Source organism: Ornithorhynchus anatinus, chromosome 17 (genome assembly GCF_004115215.2).
Source record: "Ornithorhynchus anatinus isolate Pmale09 chromosome 17, mOrnAna1.pri.v4, whole genome shotgun sequence".
NCBI classification, from domain to species: domain Eukaryota; kingdom Metazoa; phylum Chordata; class Mammalia; order Monotremata; family Ornithorhynchidae; genus Ornithorhynchus; species Ornithorhynchus anatinus.
In genome coordinates, this window is record NC_041744.1 from 34,036,591 (window position 1) to 34,045,496 (window position 8,906).

At 44.4% G+C, this 8,906-nt stretch overlaps 1 non-coding gene across 1 annotated transcript; it reads left to right on the top strand.

The window, feature by feature from the left end:
• Positions 1 to 7,582: 7,582 nt before the first annotated feature.
• On the top strand, positions 7,583 to 7,720 carry LOC114818088. Its single transcript, XR_003765909.1, has one exon. It is a non-coding gene; the product is annotated as a small nucleolar RNA SNORA7 (small nucleolar RNA).
• Positions 7,721 to 8,906: the final 1,186 nt, after the last annotated feature.

The window sequence follows — 8,906 nt, forward strand, 5'->3', positions numbered from 1 at the left end:
TTGTATTTGACTGCCTTCCAGGAGAGGTTTCTTTCCATAAGGCAACCCTACCTCCCTCCACTTGAATCAGTCAATCAATAAATGCTATTTATTGAGCATTTACTATGTGCAGAGCATAGTACTGAGTACTTTGAAGTTGATTGGGTTGGGGCAAATATGGTGCTTTGAGATCTTTGGGCTAAGAATTCACACAGTACATGTCACCACTCTTGAAATCATCATTCTCCAGAAGGACGAGCCCTACTACCATCTTGCCTCTCTGTCCCAGTGAAGATGCCACTTCTAAAACCCATTACCAATCTCCCAGAGTGAGCAGATTTGGCAAGGAATAGCAGCAGGCTTCCCTCTTCTCAGGCAAATCCCTAACCCTGCCACATTCAAATTATCCACTCCACAAAAATGTTCCAGTGCTTCCTTCCAGAGAAAACCTTTTAAAGCCCAAATTTCTCTTGTCTAAGGCACGCAAACTGAGAAAACTTGGAGGTGTTGAAGAGAATAGGAGAATAGAGGATTTAGCAAGGTGACAAAGTTCATCCAGTAATTGACATCATGATGTTCTGAAAGGGTAAAAACAAATTCCTCTAAAGACATCTCTCTTACACCTGGGATACGGTTGAGGCACTTGAGAGTCTGGGTCATTGTGTCGAGAAGTCTCCAATCTCTAAGGAATTCAAACACTTCACAACTTGAGCCAGTGCCTCTCCAGGCGATGAGTATTTAGGTCAATGGAGATATTGTTTGGGCAGATCAGAAGCAAAGAGGGGCTCATCACCTCTGTTTCACAGGCTGTGGCTACTTGTCCAACAGAGCAGAACCTGGGTCTGATCTCTGGGGGTCATAATAATTGAGGTATTTGTGAAGCTCCTACTGTGTGCCCAAGCACTGTACTAAAAACTAGTATAGAAGCAAGATAATCAGGTCAGACATAGTCCCTGTCCATCACTCTAAGTAGGAGGGAGAACATTTTGCAGATGAGGAAGCTGAGTCACAGAGAAGTTAAATAACTTGCCCAAGGTCCTTCTGCAGACAAGTAGTGGAGCTGAATTAGAACCCAGGTCTTCTGGCTCCTAGGCCAATGTTGTTTTAGGGGAATTCTGGGTTGATCACCAGCGACAGCCCAGGAGTAACGTGAAGAGGGAAAAATCCTGAGTTACCTTCCACAAGGCTGTGTGGTTACTGTGTATGTGTTGGTGGGAGAGTCCATATGTGCCTCTCAGCTTTGATGAAATGGTTATGTCTTTTTTGGGAAGACCTTCCATGATTATTGATAGCCAGACACATTCTGAAAATGGTCACAATTCAGCCAATACCCAAGGTAAGTCTTCAGCAGCTCCTGAAAGATTTTAACTCATCCATCAATTGATTAGATTGTCAGAACTACATGGAATCGGACAGCAAACTGCATCGTTAACCAGCCATTGATAGGCTGTCCTTGTGTAGGGGACTTTTTAACCTTGTCCTTTTGGAAGGGGAAATGGTAGCTGTCCATCTTTGGAGAGGAAGGTAAAAACGCACAGCGTCCTGTGGCTTTGTCCTCATCAAAAATTAAAAGCCAGTCAGCCAACCTGAATTCTTGGGCTCCAAGACCACTGAGAAGGGTGAGATGGATGATTTCTTTAACATCCCATTCGAAACAAGCCCTTTCCTTGAATATCTTTTGTATGAATGTAGACATTTTATGGTGGTAGAAGTTTTCCCAGAGATGGAAGCTAAATTTCCAAACAAGAAAATATGAACATTTCCAGGTCCTTCAGGGAAAATCATTTGTAATTTCCCTGACTCCAGACTTCAGATAAGTTTAAAGGGCAAAGCTAACAAAAAGACATCTAAAGCACAATGGGACACCTCTATCTGAATAATGTCTCAGCCTCCTGAGCCAATCCTGGTGTAGGACTACAGAAAGAGTTAAATATAAGGCAAAAGGTAAACCAATAGAGGAATGGCTGAGGAGCCATGTGGAGTTTGGTGCCTCTAGGGGAGGAGAAGACCCTTCACTGAATTTGCTTGGACTGAGTCATTGTCCAGAAGCATAATGTTTTCTAGAATTTTGAGTCATCGAATCCTAGTTAGATTGCCAGGAAATGGTCTGGGAAATAATAAGATGGGCTTTTCTCAATGGGTGGGGGGCTTTTTCATACTCTTTTTGCCAAGTAGTTAAGTTTTTAGATTTACAGATTTTTTTTTTACTGATTAATTGATTGCTTTTAACCATTCTACAAACCACAGCTGCGAGAATTGAGATAGTAGTAGTCATGGTAACAATATTTATTTAACAATTAATGTGCAGAGCACTGTACTAGTGCTAAGAGAGAGGTTGGGATTAGACTTGGTCCTTGTCCCTCAAGTGCTCATGATGGAGGAAAGCTGAGAGCTAAAGATGTTTACAAGGGATTCATTCATTCATTCAATCATTTTTTGAGCGCTTAATGTGTGCAGAGCACTCTACTAAGCACTTGAGAGCATACAGTACAACAATAAACAGACACATTCACGTTCCCTGACCACAGCGAGCTCACATATACCCATCCCATATCAGTAAAGTCAGGGACGGAACAGCAGAAAATTGGATCATCGTTATAAAGCCTGTAGAAAAGCCAGCCCTCCTGAGATTCAAAACTATTTAATGTGCTCAGTCTGAGAAATGTCCTGGTTTATGTAGGATTGGTAGGAACTGGAGTAAATTCAAGTGAATACTCTGGGAATTTCAAGCTCAAAAATCCTGGAAATGCAATCCCCAGGCAGCCATTACGTTTGGGAACTGCCACATGGTCGTTTTCATGCATGCTCTGGGTTTTTTTTTCCAAGAGAGGAGACCAGAAATCCTAACCCAATCATTGTATGTGGCCGCATCCTTCTCCATAGTAATGCCTCTGCTCCTGCTTGGTGCAGAACACTGACCTGAATACTGTGAATCCTTCAGGGTAAGACACCTGAAGTCTGTTTCTAATGCTCTGTCCAAGGATTTACCAGCCTAATCAGAAGCTGTACTTAATTGAAGATTCCTTGCTCTCATGAGGGTGTCAGTGTCAACTGTGGTTACAATGACATTGAGAACAAAAAACACCGTGGCCTAGTGGAAAGAGCACAGGCCTGGGAGTCAGAGGACCTGGGTTCTAATTTCGACTTTGCCATCACTTGCAGGGTAACCCTGGGTAAGTCACTTTGCCTCTCTGTGTCTCAGTTTCCTCAATTGAAAAATGAGAATTAAATACCCATTCTCCCTCCTACTTACACTGTGAACCCCCATATGGGACTGGGACTGTGTCCAACCTGATTACTGTATTTACCCCAGCCCTTATAGATTGCTTGACACATAGTACGCACATAATAAATACTGTACTGCTACTACTCCTAATAATAATAATAATCAGAGCACAGTAAAGTACAATAGAATGAAAAATGTCATGTAAAACCCAAGTTGACTAGAGTAGCTGAAGGTTTTGTGATACAGTGAAGGTCTGTTCAAGGTCCTAAGAAAAGTCTTGTGGTGTCCCAAATGACGATAATAATAACTGACATATTTGTTCAGCACTTACTATGTGCCAAGCCCTGAGTTAGATACAAAACAATTCATCAATCAATGGAATTTATCGAACCCTTACCCTGTGCAGAGCACTGCACGTAGCCCTTGGGAAAATAGAATATGACACAGTTGGTAGACATGATCCCTGCCTTCGAGGAGAATATAATCTACAGAATCAGATCAGATACAAATCTCATGATTCCCGGTCCCCTGCCCTTCACTAGGCAACACTTGTTTCCCTAGAGAACCATTTTGAAGCCACATTGTCCCTGTGCCTTTCCAGCAACAAGAAATAGGGTTTCTCTCCCTCTCTGGAGACTAATTAATGCTGCAAGGGGCAGGCAGAGTGGCAGGGGTCTAAACAAGAAGCAAAGAGGCTCCAGAGACCTGCTTTTCTTGGAGAAAGAGATGCTGCTGGGGCGTCAGTACCTCCCCTCCACCTCTCTCTATCCCCAGATTTCCAAATGGGGAATTTGCCGCCTCCATATCTGTACCTGAGGCTCGTAAGGTTTGAGGCAGAGCACACACACGGGTACCAAAAAGCCACTAGATGGCAATCCCATCACACCATACCTCACCCCCGCCCCCATCAAAATCACTGTGCCTCTCCTCTTCTGTGTCTTGCCCCCTTTCCATCAGAGGTTTCTTGTGCTGTCAGTTTCTTTCCCCCTTTGTTTTCTATTTTTGTTTTTCTTCCAACGCCAGGAACCGTCATCTGGTCCGCAGAGCCTCTGGCCTGCGGTCCCTGGAAAAGCTAAGCCGGAGAATGGGTGCTGTCATTGCCTGAGCTGACTGAATGGGAAAACCGAGTGATGGGAAGCAGGATTTTTGTCTGGAGCAGGGAGACAGGGTGAGATGGCTGGGGTCGCGGCGGGAGGGGGTTCCTTGATGACCCCCTGATGACCCCCACAGTGCCCTGACGGGAGATCTCAAGCAGCCTAAGCCAGGGAGATAGGAGTACAGGAATGGGGCAGGGCTTGTGTACATCCAGAATCAAATATAGTTCCCTCTGGGCTTAAGTTGATCTTTGAGAGGTTGTAGTGTGCTTCTCCTGGGACAGACAGTTTCATCTTTATGGAAGGATGTGCCGGGCTATGAAGGTATACAAATGCATTCATCATGAGTCTGGAAGTGGAGACTCCTTTGAGATTTCAAACTTCTCTTACAGGGAAAACTAATTTTTGTCGTTGTTAAAAAAAAAAAGGCATTCGGCTAAGAACGATTTCCCTTTCCAACTTGGACGCCGAAGGTAGAGGTGAAGGAAGGGGAGAGGAATCTTACCACTTCCTGGAAGGGGCAGATGGGACACATGAATCTGTATTTCTGTCCCAAGGAATTTCTTCCATGTCTAATTTCCATTTAATCTGCAAAAAATACATTATTCTTTTCATGTACTCCTCTCTCGTTCTAGCTCTCTCCCCCTTGTCTTCCCTCCTTCCATAATCTCCCTTCCTCTTATTTATTAAGCAGTTTATTTATTGAGCTTTATTTCTTAATTGCCTACTATGTGCTCAAGCCTTGTGCTAAGCATTGAGCCAGACACAGATAATGAGCGAATGTAAACTCTTGTGGGCAGTGTGTATACAATTAAGAGTTATATCATACTCTTCCAAGTGTCTAGTACAGTGATCTGCATACATTAAGCTGTCAATAAATATCATTGATTGATTGGCATAGTCTTTGTCCCACTCAGGGCTCACAGCCTAAGAGGTAGGAAGAGCAAATGACTAATCTTACAGGAAAGGAAACTGAGACCCAGAAAGATAAAATGACCTGCCCAAGATATACGACAGTTCAGGAACTAAGTTTTTTTTATGGTATTTGTTAAGTGCTCACTATGTGCCAGGCACTGTTCTAAGCTCTGGGGTAGATACAAGGTAAGGAGGCTGGACCCAATCCTTGTTCCACATGGGACTCACAGTCTTAATTCCCATTTTACAGATGAGGCAACCGAGGCACAGAGTAGTTAAGTGACTTCCCCAGGGTCACACAGCAGACAAGCGGCAGAGCCGGGATCAGAACCCAGTCCTTCTGACCCCCAAGCCTTTGCTCTTTCCACTAGGCTACTTTGCCTCTCTTTGAGTTGGGAGTCAAATCTCGGTCTCCTGATTCCCAGGGTCATGTCGGTTGCACTGTCTCCCTTTCTCATTATTTGTGTCTCTTTCGCAGGGTCTGGGCACTTGGAATTACTCAAATAGAGAGCAGGCAGCAGGCTGTGGCCTCGGCCTTTCTCAAACATTCGCTCCCCCATTCCCAGCACTCAGCCTAGAACATTGAGAGTTTTTGTCCCCTGAGCATCACAGAGCAAGTCACAAGTTTTATTATGAGCTGAACTGCAACCCCTTTCCACCTCTGCTCTTCTATCCCCTTAGGATTTTTGAGATATCTTCATAAATTGGGATTTTTCCACATATCTTCACAAGCTCCTTTTTAATGGTGTCTGTTAAGTGCTCACTACGTGCCAAGCACTACTCTAAGAAGTGAGGTAGGTACTAAGTAATCAGATTGGTCACAGTCCATGTCCCACAGTTTTAAATCCCATTTCAAAGATGAGGTAACTGAGGTACAGAGAAGTTAAGTAACTTGTCCAAGGTCACGTGGCAGAGACGTGGCAGTATCAGAATTAGAACTCTAAGCCCACACTCTATCCACTAGGCCGTGCTGCTTCCATGAGAGCAGGGATCATGTCTACCAACTCTATTGCACCGTCCTCTCTCAAGCACTTAATACAGTGTTCCGCATACAGCGAACTCTCAATAAATACCCTTGATTGGTTGATTTAAAGTCAGAAAGACCTGGTTTCTAATCCTGACTCCACCACTTGTCTGCTGCCTGACCTTGGGCAAGTCACTTTGGTTCTCTTACCTCAGTTACCTCATCTGTAAAATGGGGATTGAGACGGTGAGCCCCATGGGGGACATGGATTGTATCCCACCTGATTACTTTGTGATCTACCCCAGAGCTCAGAACAGTGCCTGGTACATAGTGAGCACTTAACAAATACCATTAAAAAAACAACCCCCAGAAACAACGCAGTCGAACAAAAACGTAAACGGGGGCAGCACGGCTGCTTCTATGAGTCTAAAAATGGTTTTCGTTTGATTTTGCCTGATCATTGCCAAGATGAGTCGATAGATATACTGCAGCTTGTGCATTCTGGATCCTGTTTCAACTGATGGAGCAAGGGGTTGATTGATTAGTATAAACATGGAGAAACAGCAACAGCTGCATCCAAAAAGCAGGAAAAAGGAATGAGATGGTTTAAAATAAGCAGTGGCTACATCTATGACATGCACCCTGCCTGGATATTTTTAATTTCCCCTTGCCCTCCATCCAAATGAGACACTGATGCGCAGGCCAGTGAAATAACTGCATTCCAAATTCAAGTCTCCTGGCTTTCGAAATATGAGCTATCCAGGGGCCTCTTTTTCTTTATTTTTCAGTGTCTTCCTTTATTACATTATGCTCTGCATGCCAGAGAACTTCAGTCATTCAGACCTTGAAAACGCCGGGTTTATTTCAACAAGCTTCCACTAATGGCCTTGTGTATTTTCTGCAGCTCCTCCCCGTTGTTGCTGATAATGAAAGACATTTACTGGTAAATCTAGTTCTTTTCCTCTATTGATCTCCACCTTCTGCTCAAATCAGTCAATGATGCCACAATTGAGGGTTTGTAGTGCTTTGGTTTGGGTGGAGGTGGGGTATGATTTGGGGCTATATATAGTCTTAAACCCATACTGGATGACTCTTTAGGCTGATCCTCCCATGGCCCCCCTGCAAATCGAACAACTCAGCCCTCCAAAGGGCAGGAGCCTTCTTGGCTGTACGTGGTGGAGCATTCCTACAAGGTTGTCCGACGGGAAGCAGCATGGCTTAGTGGGAAGCAGTGTTACCTAGTGGATAGAACGGGGTCAGAGTCAGAGGCTCTGGGTTCTATTCCCAGCTCCACCACTTACCAGCGGTACGAACTTGGATGAGTCACTTAACTTTTCAGTCCTTCATTTTCCTCATCTACAAAAGGTGGATTTTTGTAGATTTTTGGAGACTGTTGTCCCTGCTCCCCTTTTAGGGTGGCACCTGGAGAGTTTCCAGTACCCTACCAGTCTTGATTACAGGAGGGAGAGTAAAGCAGAGGCCTACCCATTCCATTCCTAGCTTGGCCAGTGGTTAGCGAGTGGAAGGCAATCTGCAACAAGTCAAAACTCACCTGTGTTGGCAGCAGCAGCACGGGAGAGAGTCGAGGGTGGACACTCAAGTTTACTGCCCTGGAAGGAGGAAATGGTAAACCACTTCCATATTTTTACCAAGAAAATGCTGTGGATCCACTGCCCGAACAAATGCAGATGGAGGTCGGGAGTTCTGGGAGAGATAGGTCCATGGCGTCGCTATGGGTTGGAGATGATTCTTCAGCATAAGACAAGTTATTCCTGCTCCTTGTTCTGTGAGCCCCAATGTGGTACCTGATTATCCTATATCTATTTCAGTGCTTAGGACACTGTTTGGCATATTGTAAGCACTTAATGAAGTCACAATTATTACTGATCATTCCTGCCACATACTTTTCCTCCACAAGGAAATAGAGGTACAAAGAGAGGAAGAGTGGATAGTCAATTTCTCTCAGAAAATTGGCCTCAGCCCCTTGAACTGTGTCCTAGGACTTAGCTCTGTCATTCAGCGTCAGTGACTTAGGACTTTAATTTCCCCACTTGGGCTCTTCGGCAGAATTCTGACACCTGATTGACAAGGCTGACATCATTCTGTCTCCCTCTTGGCCTCACAGGAAAAAAAAAAGCATGCCCTCACTGTCTACATTTGAGAGGGGACGGGAATGGGGTCAGTGGCTACTTGTCTGAATGTAGAGATGGTGTTAACTCTGCTGAGTGTCTTGAATGGTCCCAGAGGGGCATACCAATAGTCTCCTCTAGCTCAGGTTCCTGTCTCCAGCAGAGTAATGGAATCGGGTATGAGCTTGACAGGAAAAAGACTTTAAATATGTCTGAAACTGGTACCTGATCTAGATGGAGTGTTGCTCTTTGATCCACCCTTGCAACTCACAGCTCCACTACTAGCAGGGAAGGGAATAGTAATCCAGGAGGGACAAAGGACAGACCTAAGTGTAAGAGTTCTACGGAGGGAAGGGGGAAGTCTTGTTGGAGCTGGTTTATTTGAATTTTTTTTTCAGAATCTCTTTTGACCACTACTTCAATTTCACAGCCCCATTCAGCTGTCCACTAGTAGAAGAGCACCTTTGGCATTGATATTTATAAAGATAACATGGTAGTATTAACTGCTTCAGTCTTTTTACTTTCATGAAACAATACACAGAGAGTCTTCAGATATATCTATGGCTCAGAAGTGCTTGGACCAGGTTTAAAAAGGTCCT